The sequence below is a fragment of the Lactuca serriola genome, chromosome 8 (genome assembly GCF_051521515.1).
Source record: "Lactuca serriola cultivar US96UC23 chromosome 8, Lser_US96UC23_V15, whole genome shotgun sequence".
Lineage (NCBI taxonomy): Eukaryota > Viridiplantae > Streptophyta > Magnoliopsida > Asterales > Asteraceae > Lactuca > Lactuca serriola.
The window spans coordinates 271,891,721-271,913,857 of NC_136415.1; positions in this window are offsets into that span (position 1 = coordinate 271,891,721).

A 22,137-nucleotide genomic window follows, 5' to 3' on the forward strand; every position below is an offset into this window, starting at 1 on the left:
AGACCGTAAACTCCCAAGGAGTTTACCCTTGGACCCCAAACACCCTAGCTTTACACTACTAACACTCGGATGCAATCCTTGTGAACTTTAACACTTGAAACAAAGTTTTTTCAGGTTCTAGAGTGCCCCAACTCACATTATTAGTTATAATAAGGCTAATTAGTTATTCATATGTTCATTATATGATAACTAGGCTCGTGCATGTGTACAAGTCTTCAATTGTCACCTAGCACCGTAACCGACACTTCAATCCAATCCACTCACCACAAGTGAGTTCATACCCCTTCAACTAACCTTTGAAATAATTTTAAATGTTTTAAATGCTTTAATAGGGGGGGGGGGAATACAAGTTGAATACTTATAGTTATTACATCAATCACATGTGATTAATAACTACAAAACCACTGATTTATTACTATTCTAACTATTTATCAAACTGTTTTACTTCAAACTGCTTTACAAACTCTTTTACTTATCAAATGCTTCTACTTAATCTTGTTTTACTTATTATAAATTGCATGCCTATATATGTATAGTTATATAAGCAATGTTTAAAAGGCTTAGGAAGACCGTCCGCCCTATTTCCTTTTCCTCGATTTGGATGTGGTTTGGTGGATTACCGGGTAGTCGTCTGAAGGTCGCTTCAATATTGATTATATATCATGTGTACATATATAGTCATAAAAGTTCTTGCATGCTTACACATACTAGTTACATCATTAGTGAGTTACCATCGGGGTAACACAGGATCATACTTATACTATAGCTAGTTCATTGAGTCAGTTTATTCATGAGTCAATACTTATTACTATGAGAACATATAAAACTATACTAGAATGAGAACATATACTACTATACTAGAGAAAGAACACATACAACTATACTAGAGAAAGAACACATACAACTATACTAGAGAAAGAACATATACAACTATACTAGGAAAAGAACATATACAACGATACTAGAACAAGTAACATTACATTACATATACATGAATACGTTAACAATTGTGATCCACTGTATTGGAGCATGCCTTAAATGTCATGGCCCGAGTTGTAGCCAGAATTCTCTTGGAGGGAGAGCGTGAGTTTGCGTATAGATCTATACTGGATTGACTATCCTACACCTTGCTGCTAGCTACAGCCGGACCTGCAGGTCTGCGGGTGCCAAACGTGATTTCGTTATTACGACCATTCATTATGTCGTTGTTACAAACTATATTTCGTTAAATGATAGTTACATTTGGGAAATTACACAACTTTTACAACAAATGAGCATACAAAACAGTTAAGCCTTGGTAGAAGGCTACTTTAATAGAAAATATAGGTTTTTCTGAGAAATTCAAACTTTTACAAACACTTACAAACATTTACTTACATTTTACAAACGTACACTTGAGACAGGTTCAAACGTTTTTGATAACAAACATCGACACTAAAATACTTATGAACTCACCAGCTTAATGCTGATAAACTCTTTCAAAATAACTTGTATTCTCAGGTCATCAGTAGACAGGTACCGAGGCCAACTTTTGAGAAGATGGAGCGCATCCAAGACTCATCTTATTATTTTGATTTACATTATTTTTGGTGTCTATAACTGTACAGAACACGCTTGTATTAAAATTATATATTTAATGCAATGGATGATGTTGTTTGCTTATTTACTTTTACTGTGTTGTGATACTTTACATGACGTCCTCCGCCCCAGAACGTTTCCGCCGTTCTTGGTTTTGGGGTGTGACACACATGAAGGATTAGGATATGTGTTAATGCGAAGGAACAAAGTCATTGCTTATACATATAAACAGCTCAAAGTGACAAAAAATAACTACACTAGTCACGATCTCAAGTTGGGAGCTATAGTCTTCGCATTAAAGATATGGAGACACTATATTTATGGTACGAAGTGCATAATATTCACATATCAAAAGAGTCTTCAGCATATCTTCGACTAGAAGGAACTTAACATGAGACAATGGAGATTGATAGAGTTGTTGAATGACTATGAATGTGAAATTCACTATCAAGCTGACAAAGAAAATATAGGTGCAGATGCTTTGAGTCGGAAGGAAAGAACCAATCCTAGAAGGGTTCGAGCTCGAACAATAATGATTCATTCAAACCTTACCATACAAGTTTGAGATGCACAACTCGAAGCTTTGATATAAGGGAACGTTGCAAACGAACTTTTATGAGGTATGTACAAGTAGTATGAGCTTAGGGATAATGAGACCCAATACTTATTGAATTGAATTTGGATGTCGAAGGTTGGTGATATAAGTAATTTATTCATGGATGAAGCTTACAGATCAAGATAATCCATCTATCTTGGTATAGACAAGATGTATCTGGATATGAAAAGATTATATTTGTGGCCAAATATGAAAGTAGAAATTACCACCTATGTAAACAAATACCTGAATTATGCTAAAGTCAAGGTTGAATATTAGAAACCCGTGTGACTGCTCCAACAGCTAGAAATACCCGAGTGGAAATAGGAAAAAATTTCTATGGATTTCATAACGAAGTTGCCTAAAACTGCAGGTGGTTATGACACCATTGTTGAGCTTTGAGCACTATAACACTTCCTAAGTGCATATGCAACCCTAAATGCTTTGGATCTATGTTTTCTCTAATTATACATGCATTTTCTTTTTTCAAAGCATTCACCCTAGCTAGCATACAATTGAAGCTATATATAATCAAAACATAGTTAGAATACACACCTCTTGAGTAGGGTAGAGTTCTTGACCTTTGGAAACTTGAGCACCTCAAGTGTGATGCCTCTAATGGTTCACAAACACCAATATGCAAATGAGGTTATAAGATAATAAGTTACTTAACTCTTTTGAAGGTGCAACCGATTTTGGTGCATGAAGGGGGCTTTTTATAGTTGTGGCAAGTGTTAGGGTAACACTTTGTGAACCATAATGATCCATGACTTTCCACCTTCCTATGATCCATGGGTTTAACTTCCATGGACTATCCATGGGTTATATTATTGGTTTAGCCCACCTACATAATCATGGATCACTTAGCCCATACTATAAGTATCATTGATTTACATAATCAATCCCTCCATATTTAATAAGTCTCTTTTGACCACAAAATTAATTCCAAATTAATTCTTGGACAATAATAATTAAATAACCATATTAAAATATTATACTTATAATATATTAATAAATTGTAAATAACCTTATTCTCATAAAACCATCCTATCAAATTGCACTGGTGAAGGAAACCGAAAAGGACCATGATACTATCGGGTCAAGTACATAACAGTTATAGTTATAGGCTTAGACACCAAATCCAACATGTCTCCCACTTGGATAAGTCTAATAACTATAGTTGCGTATGTGACTTCAGTACCCGACTTAGCAATCGTAAGCTTCCAAAAGCCGCTGTCAACTCTGACCCAGTTAGTGACACATCCTTTAGATAAGGGATAATATACTCCTCTGTTCTCAAGATATCAGCTGGACAAATACATGGAACAATGTCATACTTATTGTCCAGCAGTTTGTTTCCCGATTTCCGATTTGTCTGACATAGAATATAACTGAACACATCAATTTAGTTCTGACCGATCCCGAAACATATGTCAAAATAGAATCATCGAGGGGCCCAAGATATCGCTTTTAATCCTCTAAGGATAAAAGGAACAGATAAAATTCGACATTATATGCTTCTACTAACTACTCATTAAATCAGGCACAACAACACGTTTTATAACCTCAAGTTACTGATACGTTTTCGTGCCACTTGTGACATCCACAATTTCATGGCCAGAAAAGACCGATTTCATTTATGCTTTTTAAAATAAAATCAGAGTAATCATTTCATTAAAAGTGTTGCGGAATTTGTTCCCAAAGTCAAACATGATAAAAATTTATCAAAACCTTGCTTTAAGAAATATATATTTTTATTTCATAACAAAACCTCGGGATGTCATGTTCCGATATAGATCAAAAGCATAAACAAGACATTATAAGCCTTACAACAGTTATTTATAACTAACTGGCTATAATCCAAAATCACTCATCATCATCATCCGACTATGCTCGGGGTCCACTACCTGTAATCATAAAAAGCTGAGTGGGTCAGGCTTGGAAGCCTGGTGAGCATATAGGTTTTTCAACCCATAATACATAAATTTATTATGTTTAAACATCAATCAGTCAACCAAATTACCCCAATTACCCATTCCCGTTATCCTCACCTTACGTCCCTAAAACAACTATCACAAGGGACCTAGCCTAAGGATTTTCATTAAGGGTGACAACATTGCTTCGGGGGTTCCTTAGCAATTTATGTCGAATAAGACAACCAACAGGGTGACAACATTGCTTTCCTCAGCAATTTATGTCCAACCAGACATCCTAACATAAAACAACCAATAAGGTGACAACATTGCTTTCCTCAACAATTTATGTCAAAGGGTGACAACATTGCTTTCTCAACAACTTATGTCAAAGGGTGACAACATTGCTTTCTCAGCGATTTATGTCAAAGGGTGACAACATTGCTTTCTCAGCAATTTATGTCAAATAAAACAAACACCGGGGTGACAACATTGTTTTCCTTCAACAATTTATGACAAATAGGCACGAAGTCACATCGTCGCCAAGATTTATCTAATCGGCACGACGTCACATCGTCACCAAGATTTACTCAACAGGAACTAACAACATCGATCCCCACATACTAACTTTATACAGTGATCTTACTAGATCTAGCCTAAAGGATCGATATGAACAACTAACTAACTAAACTGCTTCAGAAATCCTCTAGCAGCAAACAAGGATCGATAAAGATATTGAATGACTGGAATAAGTTTAACCACGAACCTTTGTTCGTAAAAGAGAGAACTACAAGACAATTAAGTCAGGGGTAGTTATCAATGCCTAGGTTGCGGTCTGAATATCGTGAGGTATATAACCTCCAGACGCACCCTATCTAACATCGAACTTTGCCTAGGCTGTGGTCTGAATATCGTGAGGTATATGTTGGATTAGTGTCTAAGTCCATAACTATTTTGGTATGTACTTGACCCGATGGTGCATGGTCCTTTTGGGTTGCCTTCACCAAAGCAACTTGATTGGAGAAATAAATAGAGAGAGAGGTAATTATGATTTATTAATATGCTATAAGAATAATATATTAAAGGAGAAATCATATTTGTTTAATTAATATTTGTCAATAATTAATTAAGAATTAATTTTGTGAACAAGTGTAATTAATTAAACTAGAGGGGCTGAATTGTAATTATGTGATAGTTACAAAATAATGTAAGGATTATCTTAAATATAGGGTGAACGAATTTAAGGTGATAATGCCTTAGAATTCGACTAGGATAAGGGTTTCTAAGACTTATCTTATGGTTGCTTGGTGGGCAAGCAACTAGATAAGGATAAGGACTAAAACCCTAATCTTTACACCTATATAAACCCCCTAAGGCTCATGAATTCGTCTAACCCTTCCCAAGAAGTCCTAGAGACGAATTGTAACACCTCTCCTCTCTCTTTATACCTTTTCCATTTGCTCTTGGTGTTTGTAAGCCATTAGAGGAGTGACACTTGTGACTCTAAGCCTTCCGAAGTCAATTCAAGGAGGAATTGGGATTGTTATTGCTACATAACAATCAAGGTAATATCTTAAACCTAATTATATGTTAATATCGATTTCCATATGCTAGAATTAGGGTTTATAGTCTTGGATTCAAAGCATGTACAATAGAGAAACCTAGATCCAAGCATTAGGGTTTGTATGAGCACATAGGATGTCTTATGACCAAAACCCATCAGTGGTATCAGAGACTTGATTGGTTTGTATTGTATTGATACTTGATATGTTTGAAAATTTCGAATTTTGTGTTTCTAGAGGCTGGACTCACCGAGTCCAAGGTGACTCGACGAGTCCATGCCTGACTCGACGAGTCGGCTCGTCAGATGGAGGGTATTCCGGGATTTCTTGCTGTTTTTGCTTATGGATAGTTACCTTATCATGTTAGATCAATATTAATCCAATTATATGATATCTTTGACAATATTTTTGATCTAATAGAAGATAGTTATCAATTAATAAGATAATTGTTTCCTTATAAGATAATTGATTAATTATTTTGAGTAAATTGATAAATTGTTTTGCAAGAAATCATTAAATCAAATATGGATAATTATGTGATTAAATGTTAATTTGAATTATTTGTTATTTGATCCTTGTTGTTATGAAAAGTTTCATATTTTGCCCTTTAGGTTTTATAGTTTAAATTTGAACCCCAAAAGTTTTGTTGTTTTGAAATTTAAATGGTTAAAACCCTAATGTTATGAAAAAGGTTTCAAAACTTGCCCTCAAGTTTTGGAATTTAAATTTTGATTAAATAGTTTAATTTTGATGTATATTTAAATTCTAAACCCTAATGTGTTGAAATGTTTCAAAACTTGCCCTCAAGTTTTGGAATTTAAAAATTGATTAAAAGTTTAATTAGGAATGTTATATTCTAAAACTCTAGTATTGTTTTGAAAAAGTTCAAATCACATCCTTATGGTTTTATTAATTAATTAAGGTGTATAATTAAAAGAAGTTTAATAAATCCATAAAAGTTTAGGTTTACAATTTAATGGAATTAAAAGTATTATTGTTAAATTAGACCACCTAGTATTTTAAAAGTATAAAATACACCCTATACTATATATATAACATTAAAGGTATAACATTATATATATGTATGAGTAAAAGTCAGTCTTACCGTTAGTAGGCCTCATTCACGAAGCTGGTCTATAAGGGGTGTTTAAGGAAATTGCCTATAAAATGGCGATTGAATGGGTATCCACTCTTACCCACCGCACTCTTAACTAGTGGAGGGTCGTTAGCCGAAGTGGTAGGATAGGACAAAACCTTCCATTATAAGTATAATGAAGTATAAAAGTAACTAAATGTTTTCATAAAATTCCCAATCTTAGTTACTTAGGCAAAAGTGAATTGATGCAATTCCATGAAATTACACTTTGTGCCCTTGCGAAGACGTTAGTGGAGCGTGTGTGGTTTACCGGCACACTAAATGGTTCTAAGCAAAGGTTGCAAAGGGTGACTCAATGTTTGTCATAGTTCGGTGGAGCATGTGTGGTTTACCGGCACATCGAATAGGTGACTGTAACATGTGAGGGCACCATGTAAGTTTGCATGGTTATTCACACCCGCTTTGTGATCCTCGACATCCCAGTCACAAACAAGAGGGGCATATCGAGATTTAAACATGCCATTGAAAGTTCATTGAATCTCAAAGGATCTAGGAGTTTTCATAGATTTAAAACTTAAATTTCTTTTTCGTTTTTCATGGTGGAAATTAGTGAATCTTCATTCACTTACCTTCAAATGTTCTGCAATTAGGGTTACGGCATCCCTCTCCCGCGTGGTAGAATATTGTGTTGGGTCCTAGCCTTAGTATCTCATTTGGGTGATTTACTAGGGACTCAATCAATCAACTAACTTGAATTCGTTTTTCTCCCGTTTTGTAGATGTCAAAGTTCGACAACTATGGTCTTCTCAAATCTCGTGGAACAAGCATTCCACATGAAGATGATATTCCACGATTCAATCGAGGAACGAGAAATCATGCTTCACTTCCTCTACCTCCTCCAATTATTCTCCCTAACCCACAAGTTTAAAGGCTTGAAAAGTTCAAGATCACTCAAGCCCTTTTGGCAAGTAAACATAAAGAAGGAAAGTCCGTGTGTGCACATGTCCTAGGGATGAAGTCACACATTGATAGGTTAAGAATGTTGGGATCTATTGTCTGTGAGGAAATGGCTGTTGATTGGGTTCTTCAGTCACTTCCCAACTCATATAGTGAGTTCGTAAGAGAGTACTATATGATGAACTACGACGTGACCCTTATAGATCTCACCTATATGCTTATTTCTGCTGAATCAGCAATGATTTGGCGCAATAGAAAAGCAAAGTTGATTGGTGAATCTGCCTTCGAGACCTCTATGGATATAGAAAATGCAACGAAAGACATGCAATTATCGAAAAATTTGATCACAAGAGAAAGACAATGTCTGAAGTAGTTCCATGTCATGTTCCAAAAGAGTCAATTTGCTTTTATTGCCAAGAGAAGGGGCATTGGAGACGAAGCTGCCCATTTACCTAAGAGATCTAAGAGATGGGAGAGTCGAAACGTATGGCTCTAATTTAGGTAAAATCCATTGACTAACTCTTTTAAGCTTCATTTTAGATTCTAAATACATAATGTGATAAGATTGCAACTGATGTTTTGTAGAATCGAAGAAAAGAAAGGAAGCCTAAGGGAAGAAGTGAGCAGAATCTAACCATGAAGGAATGGATTTAGATCGCATTTCTCGAAGATTAGATTCTTGAGCTACTACTTACAGTTAGAATTAGATTGCTAAGAAAGATGTATTAGCATAAGTTTTTCAATGAGTTGCATTGTAAGGACAAATTTTTCCACAATAAAATAAATTTTGATTTTAAATTTTATTTATTTATCCTTACAATGGCGTGTATGAAAAATTGATGTTAAAATGTTTCTATTATTAGCAATAATGGATTTGGTTCTTATTATGTTATGGAAAGTCGAGAATTTACCAAATAGGGAGAGTTTCTCATCGCCCAAGTTTCAATTGGACAGAAATTTGGAATCATGCAACTTGGTTGCACGATGAATGAGAAATTCCATATTTGGAAATTAGACTAATTCATTGATAAAGTGTCAAGTGAAGGACTTGGAGACCGAATACACAAAGTCGTGTGTTGGTCAAAGTCCACCATAAGAGTAACAAGATATTCGTCGTGGTTTACTAAAAGTTTAGTAAATATGATTATACTTATAAGATTAAGTGTAATTCTGAATTGATTGAAAAAGTTTAAATCAATAGTAGAACGAATAAGAAGAATCAAGTAGACAGAAAGATAAAAGTTTCTCCATTCTAAGAAGAAGGGAGAGTACCTTTTATGCTTTATGATAGGTCTTAATGATTAAGAACCATATCTCAATTGATCCTCTAAGTGAGTCTTGGTACAGTTGTATGTCCAAGAAGAGGAATCAAAGATTGAAGAAATGGTCAAATCAAGAAGTCAATCATACTTCGTTCCAAAACAAGTCTTAGAGTTAAGATTGTGACAATGAGTGAAAAGTATTAAGAAGGTTTATAACATTCATCAATTGTGGAAAGTTGTGATGTCTTGGATAAGACAAAGACCAACTAAGACCAAAATTATGAAGTGTTTTGTTTTGATAAAAGCTACACTAACTCTTGAATATTTGTTTGTCAAGAAATGTTTTGACAAGAGAATCGTATATGTCAAGGAGTCAGTGGGAGTCTTAATAGTCTTGAAAATTTTCAAGAACAAATCAAATAAACCTTATCAATCATCACTAGCACACGAGTTGAGGTTTACAACCTATCGTGATGACATTATTTTGTTTCTGTGTTATTCCAATTGAGTTAATTTTGCATGTGAGTCCTATGAGTTCTCATTTGAATGCATAAAAGGAAAGGACCTTGATCAATGGAAAGTACATTGATAGGAAAGGGTGAGCTGCTTAACTATTTGGAAGACATGGTGGGCAGCTGTGCTACCATAAGGCAAGAAATTAAGATTAAGAAAGTTCGGTCCATATAAGTTTGAATTTGTCGAAAAACTTTGGTTTTAACAAATTCACATGGATAGGAACAAATACACCATTTAAATCTACGTGTCATAAGATTTCCTCCTTCATGAAAACGATTGTGACGAAATGCTTTCACTAAGAAAGATTTTAAGAAGATAGTGATTGTAAAATTGCATTCTCGAATTCGATTATGGTTACGGTATCCCTTTCCATAATTTGAATTGTGATGTTTGGCAATTAGTCTTAAGTGTTTAGACACACATATGAACTATCGAAGGCAAAGGTGTATAAGTTCAAGAAGCCTTGATAAAAGATTATCAAAGCACTAAGTATTGGAAACATGAACTTAAGAAATTCAATAAGCATTGTTTTTCTGAAAGTCAAGATGTTTATGAATACATGTTGAAGCTAGTGGGAAAATAAGTGTTATGTTTTACAATAATCATCATGATAGTGGGAGCATAAATGTTATGATTGTATGATTATTAAGGCACGTATTGCAAAGTTGGCAATATTAATTATAGAAAACAAGAGTTAAACCTTGCAAAGTAGTAAGGGTTATAAAGTTGTTTTGCTATAATTAAGGGAGAGAATATTATGATTCATTTCAAATCTAAAGGCTTAGGTTGTGGAATGTTAATAAAATTTAGTCAAGGGTACAAAGTGTGTTCTTAAAATTTCAATTATGATTACGGCATTCCTCTTCACAATTCGAATTTTGAGAACATAGCAAATAAAACATTATGCATCATGTCCTATACGCTTCGGGTATAGGATCGATTGCAAATGGTTTAATGTTTGACCATTCTAAAATTTTCCAAATGTCTAGTGCATTTAGAGGGAAAAAGGACTAGAATCGGTTTTGACTAAAATAATTAAACAACTATCAAAGGACAATCCAAAGTTCGACGAGGATTGGTCGCTTGTGAGTAGTTGGAAGCATGGTATTGGATGGACCATATCGACATTATTATGAATAGAAAAGATTCTATTAAGAATGAGTTGTCATATGGAAATCATGGAAATGTTTCCATACCGGATGGACCATATTGACATCATTACGAATAGATAAGATTCTATTAAGAATGAGTTGTCATATGGAAAATATGGAAGCGTGTCCATATTGGGAATTGAATATTGAAAATCTATGTCTAGATTAGAAACTTTTATGCAAAAAGGATGTTCAAAGGAATGTACTTTGAGTGAGAGACATCATATCTGAGGAATTGTCTTGTAACAATCTTTGATAGAGGACTTTGTAATATCATTGGCAATAGTCTTTGTGACTTTGGTGCAGTGACATTACGAAAGGATAGTTGCATAGAATGTTAGAATCTAGCATATTCTATAAGTAACAAGAATTTGATATTCTTTAACTTATGAAAAACGGATTTGGAGTTGTCAAATGAGAAGGATTGGAAATGTGTTCAATGTGATCTATTTAACAAAGTAAGAACCATAGGTAAACATTGTGTGCATGCTAGGAGCATGGGACAAGTGTTGGAATTCAAGTAAGAAGTTGATTACCCGAAACGACAAATAATGAGTAATCGATATGGTGATAAATAAAAGGAGTTTTATTTATACTTATAGGTTTGAGGCCATATGGGATTAGTATTATTCTTGTGTTTCACATTTGCATGTTTTCACTTCCAGAATAATTGAGTTTATTAAGAATAATCGAATTATTCGAACGGGCCACAGTTGTTCATATGTTGGAAGTAGATATGAATGAAGACTGTCGTGAATTGGTGTGTGGATTGTCTAAAGAGCATTAGACATAAGCAAATGTTTGCTACAACATTCATGAGTGCTTATGAATATGATTTGAGCATTGGATTAAACCCACGCTCACTTGGATCACTCCATGAAATTGTATTACGAGTGATTAGTGAGACGATAACATCTTATATTCTTGAAACCGAGATGTGTGAGTTGTATCTTGCGAATCGGTTGCACATTGATAATATGTAAACGCACTAGTAACTTGGTGTTATAAAACATATTGTTGTGTGTGATTTGGTTAGTGAGTGCAAGCAAGCATTATATCAAAGTTTATCCGTTCCTTTTATTCAATGTAGGATAAAGGCGATATCTTTGGGCCCCTCGATGATTTAGTGACGACAAACGTAAATGCTCGGCCGGGCTAGGGCTAATTTGATTTGTTTAATTAGTCAGTCGTCATAAATCTAAAATCGAGAAGTAGTACAAAGAGAATGATTTGAAATCATGTCTCATATGATATCTAGAATGGAGGAATATATGATCCCTTATCTAAGGACACGCGTATCTGATATGATCAGAGTTGACAGCGGCTTTGGAAAGCTACGATTGCAGATCAGGATCTGAAGTCATACGCATAATAGTTATTAGACTTATCCAAGTGGGAGACTGTTGGATTAGTGTCTAAGTCCATAACTATTTTGGTATGTACTTGACCCGATGATGCATGGTCCTTTTGGGTTGCCTTCACCAAAGCAACTTGATTGGAGAAATAAATAGAGAGAAAGGTTATTATGATTTATTAATATGCTATAAGAATAATATATTAAAGGAGAAATCATATTTGTTTAATTAATATTGGTCAATAATTAATTAAGAATTAATTTTGTGATCAAGTGTAATTAATTAAACTAAAGGGGCTGAATTGTAATTATGTGATAGTTACAAAATAAGGTAAGGATTATCTTAAATATAGGGTGAACGAATTTAAGGTGATAATGCCTTAGAATTCGACTAGGATAAGGGTTTCTAAGACTTATCTTATGGTTGCTTGGTGGGCAAGCAACTAGATAAGGATAAGGACTAAAACCCTAATCTTTACACCTATATAAGCTCCCTAAGGCTCATGAATTCGTCTAACCCTTCCCAAGAAGTCCTAGAGACGAATTCTAACACCTCTCCTCTCTCTTTATACCTTCTCCATTTGCTCTTTGTGTTTGTAAGCCATTAGCGGAGTGACACTTGTGACTCTAAGCCTTCCAAAGTCAATTCAAGGAGGAATTGGGATTGTTATTGCTACATAACAATCAAGGTAATATCTTAAACCTAATTATATGTTAATATCGATTTCCATATGCTAGAATTAGGGTTTATAGTCTTGGATTCAAAGCATGTATAATAGAGAAACCTAGATCCAAGCATTAGGGTTTGTATAAGCACATATGATGTCTTATGACCAAAACCCATCAGTATATAACCCCCAGACGCACCCTATCCGACAATGGAAACGCTGACTAATGCCTTGGCTGTGGTCTGAATATTGTGAGGTATATAACCCCCAGACGCACCCTATCCGGCAATGGAAACACTAACTAATGCATAGGTTGTGGTCTGAACCCCCAGTCTCACCCCTATCCGGCATCGGAATGGAAAACACTGACTCATGAAGCTCGTCTGATCACTTCTCAAAAGAAACAAAGACTCCAAATCTCTTCAAAATAAAAGCATAGGGAAAATACTAATAAAGTACTCTCGTACGCTCCCGTACCCCGACACGTAATAGTCTCAAAAAGAAGAATTAACGGATGAGCACATAGTTCAAAAACACCTAAGGAACATATAGTTCAAGAACACTTTATGAACATATAGTTCAAACATACGTACCGATTACGAGTCTACTAAGGTTCCACTGGACTATCTAAATAGTCTGTGGCCGTTGTCTATACTCTGTTAGATGACTAAATCATCTTAAACATCGATACCTCTCATCACTTTATTTTATCACACACCAACTATCTATCCATGTTCTACCTAACATATTTGTAGATAAAAAAATATATATACAGTTTAAAACTTGTATAGAATATCAACACAACAGTCACCTCAAATAAACAATTAATACATTTACACGTAACACGTATTTTAAGGTAAATACTTCATATCTATGTGTAAATAGGAAGTGAATATACACTCACTTGATTTGATGATAATCGGGCAACAATTCGTTTCCTAAAACGATCGTTTTTAATAAAACCGAGAGTTTTATTAAGAAACCGGGCTCTGCGAAAGGTCGGGCTTCAAAACCGAAAAGATAAATTTTCCGGGCCTTCGGCACTCCGGGACGTGTTCCGGGTGTTGGAAATGATCTCAGGGCATCGGGGGAGGTCAAAATAACCAATATATTGAAAAAGGGGTAAAAATGGGCAATTTCCCAAAATTACCCGGGAAGTCTCGCAAGGCCACTATTTATAGGGGGGAAGCTACGAGGGTTCGGGCGAGAAGGAAGAGTCAGCAAGGGCAGGTGGCATCCGCGGAGCGAGGAAAGGTGGCGGGTGCGAGCTTTGGACACGCGGCGCCTTCGGATTGGGCCAGCGAGGCTCGGATAATGAGTCAGAAGCGAGGCGTCGGAAGATCATTGGACCGCACCCTCGGTCCAATCAGCAAGCGACACGCCGGTCGGATCACGTGGGTTGCATGCGAGGATCACGTGGCTACTGTTCATGCGAGGGTGACTCAGCAGATTTCTCCACGTGGCATATGCGAGGCGAGGACACGTGGCAAAAGCGTAACTATGCGAATTTTCTCGATTTTTGTGCAAAAACTTCTAAAATCTATAACTTTCGCATACGAACTCCGTTTTTGATGTTCTTTATATGCACGCGTAGCTAAAATTATGCTCTACAACTTCAGTTTAGACTTCGTCCGCTAATTTGGACTTTAAATTTTATATTATTATTTTTAACAGACCGGGATAGGAAATCCGTTAAAAATTCATAACTTCTTCATCCGACGTCCGTTTTCGTCAGACTTTTTACCGTTGTGCTCCTAATGACGAGACCTTCAATTCTCGTTTAGGTTGTGTCAGCTAAAAATCACTCGATCTAAAATTCGAGTTTTCTAGCTATCTACTGCTAAGCTGAAACTTCGAAAAATCATAACTTCCTCATACGAAGTCAGATTTGGGCGTTCTTTTTATCGAACTTCTCGGTTTAATGAATATTACGACCTTCGTATAGATTACTAAGGCTAAAAAGTAGTTTATCAAAAACTCACTTTTTACGACATTCAGCACCGTGCCGGTTTTGTCGCGAAACTTCGATAGGTCATAACTTCTTCGTTATAACTCGGATTTCGACATTTTTTATATCCCTGAAATCCTTGTTTCGACCACTACAACTTTATGTAAAGATATCAGGCTTATCTCACACTTTAATTTTGACGCTTATTTTTATTTTTAATTAATTAAACCCTAATAATTAAGCATAACACATAATTCACATAAAATTCACATAATTCCTTTTCATTTCTTCTAAATGAGTTACAAAGGTTAACCTAGACCATTATGTCAATATTAATGCCTAGCCTAGAAACACGGGCGTTACACCATCAATGCATGACTAAATCATAGTCAACAACTCATATATCTAGGTTTGAAGACATATATATATATATATATATATATATATATATATATATATATGATATTATAATCTCACGATCACTCGTGATAAATTCCATGAAGGGATATAAGTGAGTGCGGTTTGATCCAATACTCAAATCTTATTTCAAAAGTACTCATGAATTATGTAGCAAACCTGTTGCAATGCCTAACTCCTTAGACAATCCTACAAGCCAACTCATGATATTCTTCTTTCATACCTACTTCCAAAGTATGAATGACTGTGGAAAGTTAGAATAAATCTTATTTATTCTGGAAGTCAAAACATTCAAAGTGAAACAATGGTAATTAAATGACACAAGACAGTAACTTTACTTATCAATAAAACTCCTTTTATTCATCATCAAATGTCAATTATAATTTAGCTATTACAAGTTTTGATTTATCTAATCACTAAAACTAATATTGTCTTTTAGCCCAATGCCCCTCGCATGCTGCAAGTGCTTAACCCTAGTCAGTCCTTTTGTGAGGGGATCTGCTGGGTTGTCCTCTAACGATATCCTCTTCACTATGAGGTGCCCTTCTTCTACTTGATGTCTTATGAAGTGGTACTTTCTGTTGATATGTCTGGATCTTCGATGATCTCTTGGTTCCTTGGTTAAGGCAACCGCCCCTTGATTATCGCAGAAAATTTCTACAGGATCCTTTATGGATGGAATAACTCCAAGGTCTCCGATGAAGTTTTTTAACCATATCGCCTCCTTTGCTGCTTCGCTTGCTGATATGTACTCTGATTCACACGTTGAATCAATTACAGTATCCTTTTTGGAACTTTTCCATGTCACTGCTCCTCCATTCAGGGTAAACACCCAGCCAGACTGAGAGCGGAAATTATCTCTGTCGGTCTGAAAGCTCGCATCGTTGTACCCTGTTACTCTCAAGTCATCGCTCCCACCGAGTGTAAGGACCCAATCCTTAGTCCTCCGCAGGTACTTAAGAATGTTCTTAACCGCAGTTCAATGAGCTTTACCAGGGTTCCCTTGATATCTGCTAACCATGCTCAAAGCAAAAGCCACATTAGGGCGTGTACAAGTCATAACTTTCATGATCGAACCAAATGCAGAAGCATATGGTATATCGCCTATTTCTGCTATCTCAGCCTCTGTACTCGGACTCTGAGTCTTACTCAGTTTGGTATTGCCTTGGATAGGTAAGTCACCTTTCTTGGAGTTCTCTATGCTGAAATGTTTCAGCACCTTGTCTAAGTAGGTACTTTGACTAAGTCATATTAGTCTTTTACTTCTGTTTCTCAATATCCATATCACCAGGATATAGGCAGCTTCTCTGAGGTCCTTCATAGCGAAACACTTCCCAAGCCAGGACTTTACATCCTGCAAAGTTGGGATGTTATTTCCTATGAGTAGTATGTCATCCACATACAACACCAGAAATCTAACTATACTCACACTAGCTTTGACATATACATAGGACTTATCCTCGCTTCTCGAAAATCCAGACTCTTTGAATTTCTCACCAAACTGTGAGATGCTTGTTTCAATCCATATATTGATTTCTCAAGCTTACACACTCTATTAGGGTACTCTACACTGACAAAACCCTGTGGCTGCCTCATGTAAACATCCTCAGCCAACTTTCCATTAAGGAAAGCAGTTTTGACATCCATTTGCTATATTTCATAGTCATCAAATGCAACTATGGCTAGCATAACCCTTATAGATTTAATCCTTGCTACTGTTTAGAAGGTCTCATCATAGTCAACTCCTGGAGTTTGAGTAAAGCCCTTCGTAACCAGTTGCGCCTTATATGTGTGTACATTCCCATCCATGTCGGTCTTCTTCTTGAAGATCCATTTGCACCCGACTGTCTTACAGCCCGGTACATGGACTGAATCTCGTTGTCCATAGCCGCTTTCCACTTAGTAGACTCGGGGCCTACCATGAATTCCTTGTAGTTTTTAGGTTCATCCAAATTTATCAGTGTGCTATCACTGATAAATGTATCACCTTCAGCTGTTATATGAAAACCATATAACATAGGTGGAACACTAACTCTACTGGAACGCCTCGGAGCTACGAACTTGTCAATTGGTTCAACCGGAGTTTCCTCCTTGGTTTGAGTGCTAGTGTTTTAGGTTCCTTCATCGCTTAACTCTTGAAGCTCTCCAAGGTCAATTTTCCTCCCACTGTCCTCTTGGCATATGATTTCTCTCTCTTAAAAGACTCCTTTCCTCGGAACGAAGACAACATTATCACTCGATCTATAGAAGAGATATCCAAAGGACTTGTGCGGGTAGCCGATGAAAATACTGATGGGTTTTAGTATATTACAACATCCTATGGTGCATATACAACCCTAAATACCATGGATCTATGTTTTCACTAATTATACATGCAAATGGTTTCCAAGGCATCAAACCAAAGACTAGCATGCAATTTGACATAAAAAATACAAGATACTAGTTAGAGTAACATACCTTTTATGTGGCTTGAAGTCTTGATGTATTTGGTGTTGCTAGAAAGACTTTGGCCTTTAAGAACTTAGTGCCCCAAGTGTTGCACCTCAAATGGAATCACAACACATTATGGACAAAGGTAGAATTTGAGAGAGAATTCCTTCCACAACAAAATCAACTCCATGAGTTCCTAGAACTAGAAGTACGATTTTGGGTATGGAGTGACCTATTTATATGTAGGATTCCAAGAGTCATGGGTATAACCCAAATCCATACCCATGAGTATTATGATCCATGGTTCATGTGGCCCAACTCTTTATGTGTCCGTACATAAACTTGGTCCAACATTGATCATAAGCCCAACACATATAAATATAACTAATTACCATTATTAGTCCCCATAGATTTAATTAGTCTCTTTTGATCACTAAACTAATTCCAAATTAATTTTTGATCAATACTAATTAAAACATATGATTTCATATTAATATATTTTAACTTATAATATATTAATAAATCATAAATAACCTCTTCTCTCAAAAGTCCATCCTGACAAATTGTCCTGATGATATGCAACCCAAATGGACCATGCTACTCTCGGGTCGAGTACATACCAATAATAGTTACGGGCTTAGAAATCTAATCCAACAGTCTCCCACTTGGATAAGTCTAAAACTATTATTGCAAATACGACTCCAAGATCCCGACTAGCAATCATAGCTCTTAAATGCCGCTGTCAAACTCTGACCTAGTCAATGACATGTCCATTAGATAAGGGATCATATATTCCACCATTCTAGATATCATATGGACTGATACATGGATTTTAATCATTCTCTTTGTCCATCTGCTGTTTCCCGATTTTCGATTTATGAGGACCAACTAATTCAACAAATCAAATCAGTCCAGGGCCGGCCGAGCACTTATTTTGTCATCACCAAATCATCGAGGGGCCCACGGATATCGCTTTTATCCCTCCAAGGGTAAAAGGAATGGATAAACTTTGACCCGAATGTTCTGTTTTACTTACTCATCAAATTACACAAAACGATATGTTTTATAACAACCAAGTTACTGGTTGCGTTTACATATGTCAATGTGCAACCGACGCGCAACTACAACTCACACGTCTCCGTTTAAAGAATATAAGATATTATCGTCTCATTATCACTCATGATAAAATCCATGAAGTGATTCAAATGAGTGTGGGTTTAATCCAATGCTCAAATCTTATTCCAGGAGCACTCATGAATATTGCAGCTATGTCTAGGCCCCCTAGACAAACTACAGACCCATTCATGACAGTCTTGCCTCATACCTACTTCTAAAGTATGATTAACTGTGGAGAGTTTGAATACCCTAGTTGTTCAGGAAGTCAAAAAATGCAAAGTGAAACACAAGAATAATACTAATCCTATATGGCCCCAAGCAGCTTTGAGTCTAAATAAAACACCTTTTATTTAAACACCATATTGATTACTCATTATTCATTGTATAATGTTTCAAATAATCAACTTTATACTTGAATCAAAAAACAATAGTCATGTCATGCTCCAAGCATGCACACTATGTTTGTCCAAACAATAGTTATGCCATACTCCAAGTATGCACACTATGTTTGTCTATGATCCTTACTTTGTAAAATAGACCAATTGAACATAATTCCAATGATTCTCATTTCACAATCCCAAATCCTTACCGCAAATGTAAGAATACAAGATTCTTTGTCATTTACTGAAATCTGTTAGATTCTAAATTATATGCATTTATCCTCTTGTAATGACTATGCACAAAGTCACAAAGACTTGTCAACAAACATTAAAGAGTATTCCCACTACTAGAAAAACAGCCTTTTACGACGCTCATTGCGCGTCGTAAAAGGCTCAGATGACGCGCAAATGCGCGTCAACGAAGGCCCTGTCATAAAGAGAGACGACGCACATTTACGACGCTCGTTTACGACGCGTAATTACGACGCTCGTTTTCGACACGCATTGCGTATCAAGGAAGGCCCTGTCATAAAGGAAGACGACATGCATTCGCGTGTCGTAACCTTACGACACACGTGCTAATGACACGCAATGCGTATCAACAAAGCCCCTGTCAAGAAAGGCCATGTCATAAATGAAGATGACACACATTTTTGCGTATCATAATTTTAAATTTAAAAAAATATATTATTTATAGATTTACTAATTTTCAAATTAAATTTGTATTTAATGTCTCATAATAAAATATAAAATATCATATACAAAAAATACAATCCATTGTATAAAATTTAATGTCATCCAAATAATCGTTCCATGGATAGATAAAACAAATCAATAGTTGTAACAAAAATTTACAAAGTAATTAGATACAAGAAATATAAAAAAATATACCCTCAAATGGGAGATGTTCAAAGTCTAATCTCCATGAAGGTGGTGCTTCTAATAATCCAAGAAGAAGTCTTTGAGTAGCACTTGGACTAGCAATAGCATAATACTTATGGAAGAGCCTTGCATAAGGCTCTAAAGCAGGAAGCCTTGCAACAAGATGCTCATCCATGGCTGTTGTTGCAAGAGGAAGTAATAGAGCAGGAACAACAGCTGCAGCGACCGAGTAGTAGTTTATATGTGAACCAAATTAGAATTGAAGGGGAAGTACATTGCTATTAATCGCAAATAAGATGAAACTGACAAAGGGTGTTCCACCTTCCTCTTAAGAAGTACATGAGTACATATCTAAGTGATTCCAAATCTTCTCTTCGGCTTTGTTCTAAGCAACACAAACATGTAAGAATGATAAATTTTTGTTCATACATGTAAAAAATAGAGTATATTACCCAAATTGGTCTCGAGAGTAGAATACGGTTGTAATCCCTATAAATTCTCCTTGATAAGGTTAAAACTACATCATCATTGAAAACAGTTTGGGTGGCACTGTATTTTGAAAGAAGATCAAAGACATTAATTAGTGAGAAATTTAAATATGACTACTCATTAATCAACTTATCAACTAACCTGAATAAGCACCTTCTCACCATAGTCCTTCTTCACAATAAACATGGAAATGCGACAACATTTCGTTTTGTAAACATGAAAATTTTTAATTAAAAAAACAAGTATTCAGAGAAACTGACCTCCTTTGGGGTGTATGCAAAATGGAGCCTTCAGTAAATGATTAATGTGTTTGGAAACCTGAGATAATGACTTTCAATGAGTATAATAATAATAAAAGAAAAAAAAACATCGTAAAGTAGTGATATTGTAAATAAAAAAAATTCATAGTAATTGACCTCCATATCAAGCCTATGATAATTGAAAGAAAAGACAATCTCCTCAACACACCTATGCATCCCAGTTGCCTAACATGTAAGAGAAAAACAACATTTTAATATAATTACTACATATTACTTATTAGATTAAAATTAAAATTAATAAAAGGTGTAATTTATACCTTTTGTTTACCAGACTGGAGAAGTTGTTTTAATTGTTCCCATCTCACAACATTAACATCTTTTCCACTAGAAGAGCACCTATTTTCCTCTAAGCCCCGAGGTTGATGCTGCAAGATAAATAAATTTTAATTCTTAATTTCATTATATAATCCAGATTGCAATTTTAATATTGCATACATTCATCAGGAATCATTTTCAGTATTTTCTCATATCTTGCATCTGAAAGTAACTGCTGGCTACAAAGTAATTTCTTCTCAAAACATCAGAAAATGATGTCCTGCAGATATTAATACAAGGATCAGAGAAATTTAACTTAATATTTAATATTAATAAAAGTTTTTCATACTTACACAAGAAAAAAGATGAAGTGGAGAACCCACAAGAGAAACCATTGATTTACTATTGTTGTTACCTTGAACACTAACAAACAAGATAGATTATGAAGAATTGAATCTAACCCTAAAAAAATTACATATGAATAACTAGATGTTTAAATCCAACCATGTAGACACGAAAATAGTCAACAATAGCTCCTCTTTGTTCATTATTCAACCTGATATTCAAGTTCAAGATTGGTTATAATGGAAATAAGCATGTGGAGTAATACAACAAAATAATGATGAAACAATTGGCATTTACTTATACATCCGATTGATAGAACTTAATTCCAAGACTTCCACCACAAACATTTGCAATCAGGTTTCCATGATCTTTGGTATATGAAAAGGAATAATTTCCACTTAAAGTAAGAAAAGGTTCAACTTTCGTAGCCTTGAAAAGAACTAAAAACAAAAAAAACATAAGTGAATAAGAAAGAGAAACCACTTGTATAACATAATGTAGCAACAAACATCACCTGGTTTTCGTGGACAAAAAGAAAAGAAAAGAAAATGAAAAGGTGATGGATTGTTTGTTACTTCTATAAAAAGCACCAATTCATATGGCAAATAAATCAATAATCGAATGGCAGAAATCATGAAAGAATAAATCAAATCAAAGAAAAGGGAGATAGATGTTTAAGTCTGTTATTATGATATGATAAATCAGTAATCAAATACATAAAAATGCAAGGATATTTTCAATCTATTTGTGTGAAAATAGGTCAATTAGGAAAGAAAGGCATACCATTTGATCAGCAAGCATAAGAACAGTTTTCAAGCATAATTAATTTTGCATCAGGCTTTCGGGTACTATTGCGTGCAGCTTCTTGCTATTCAAGGGCTTTGGACTCAAAGTATTCAAGCC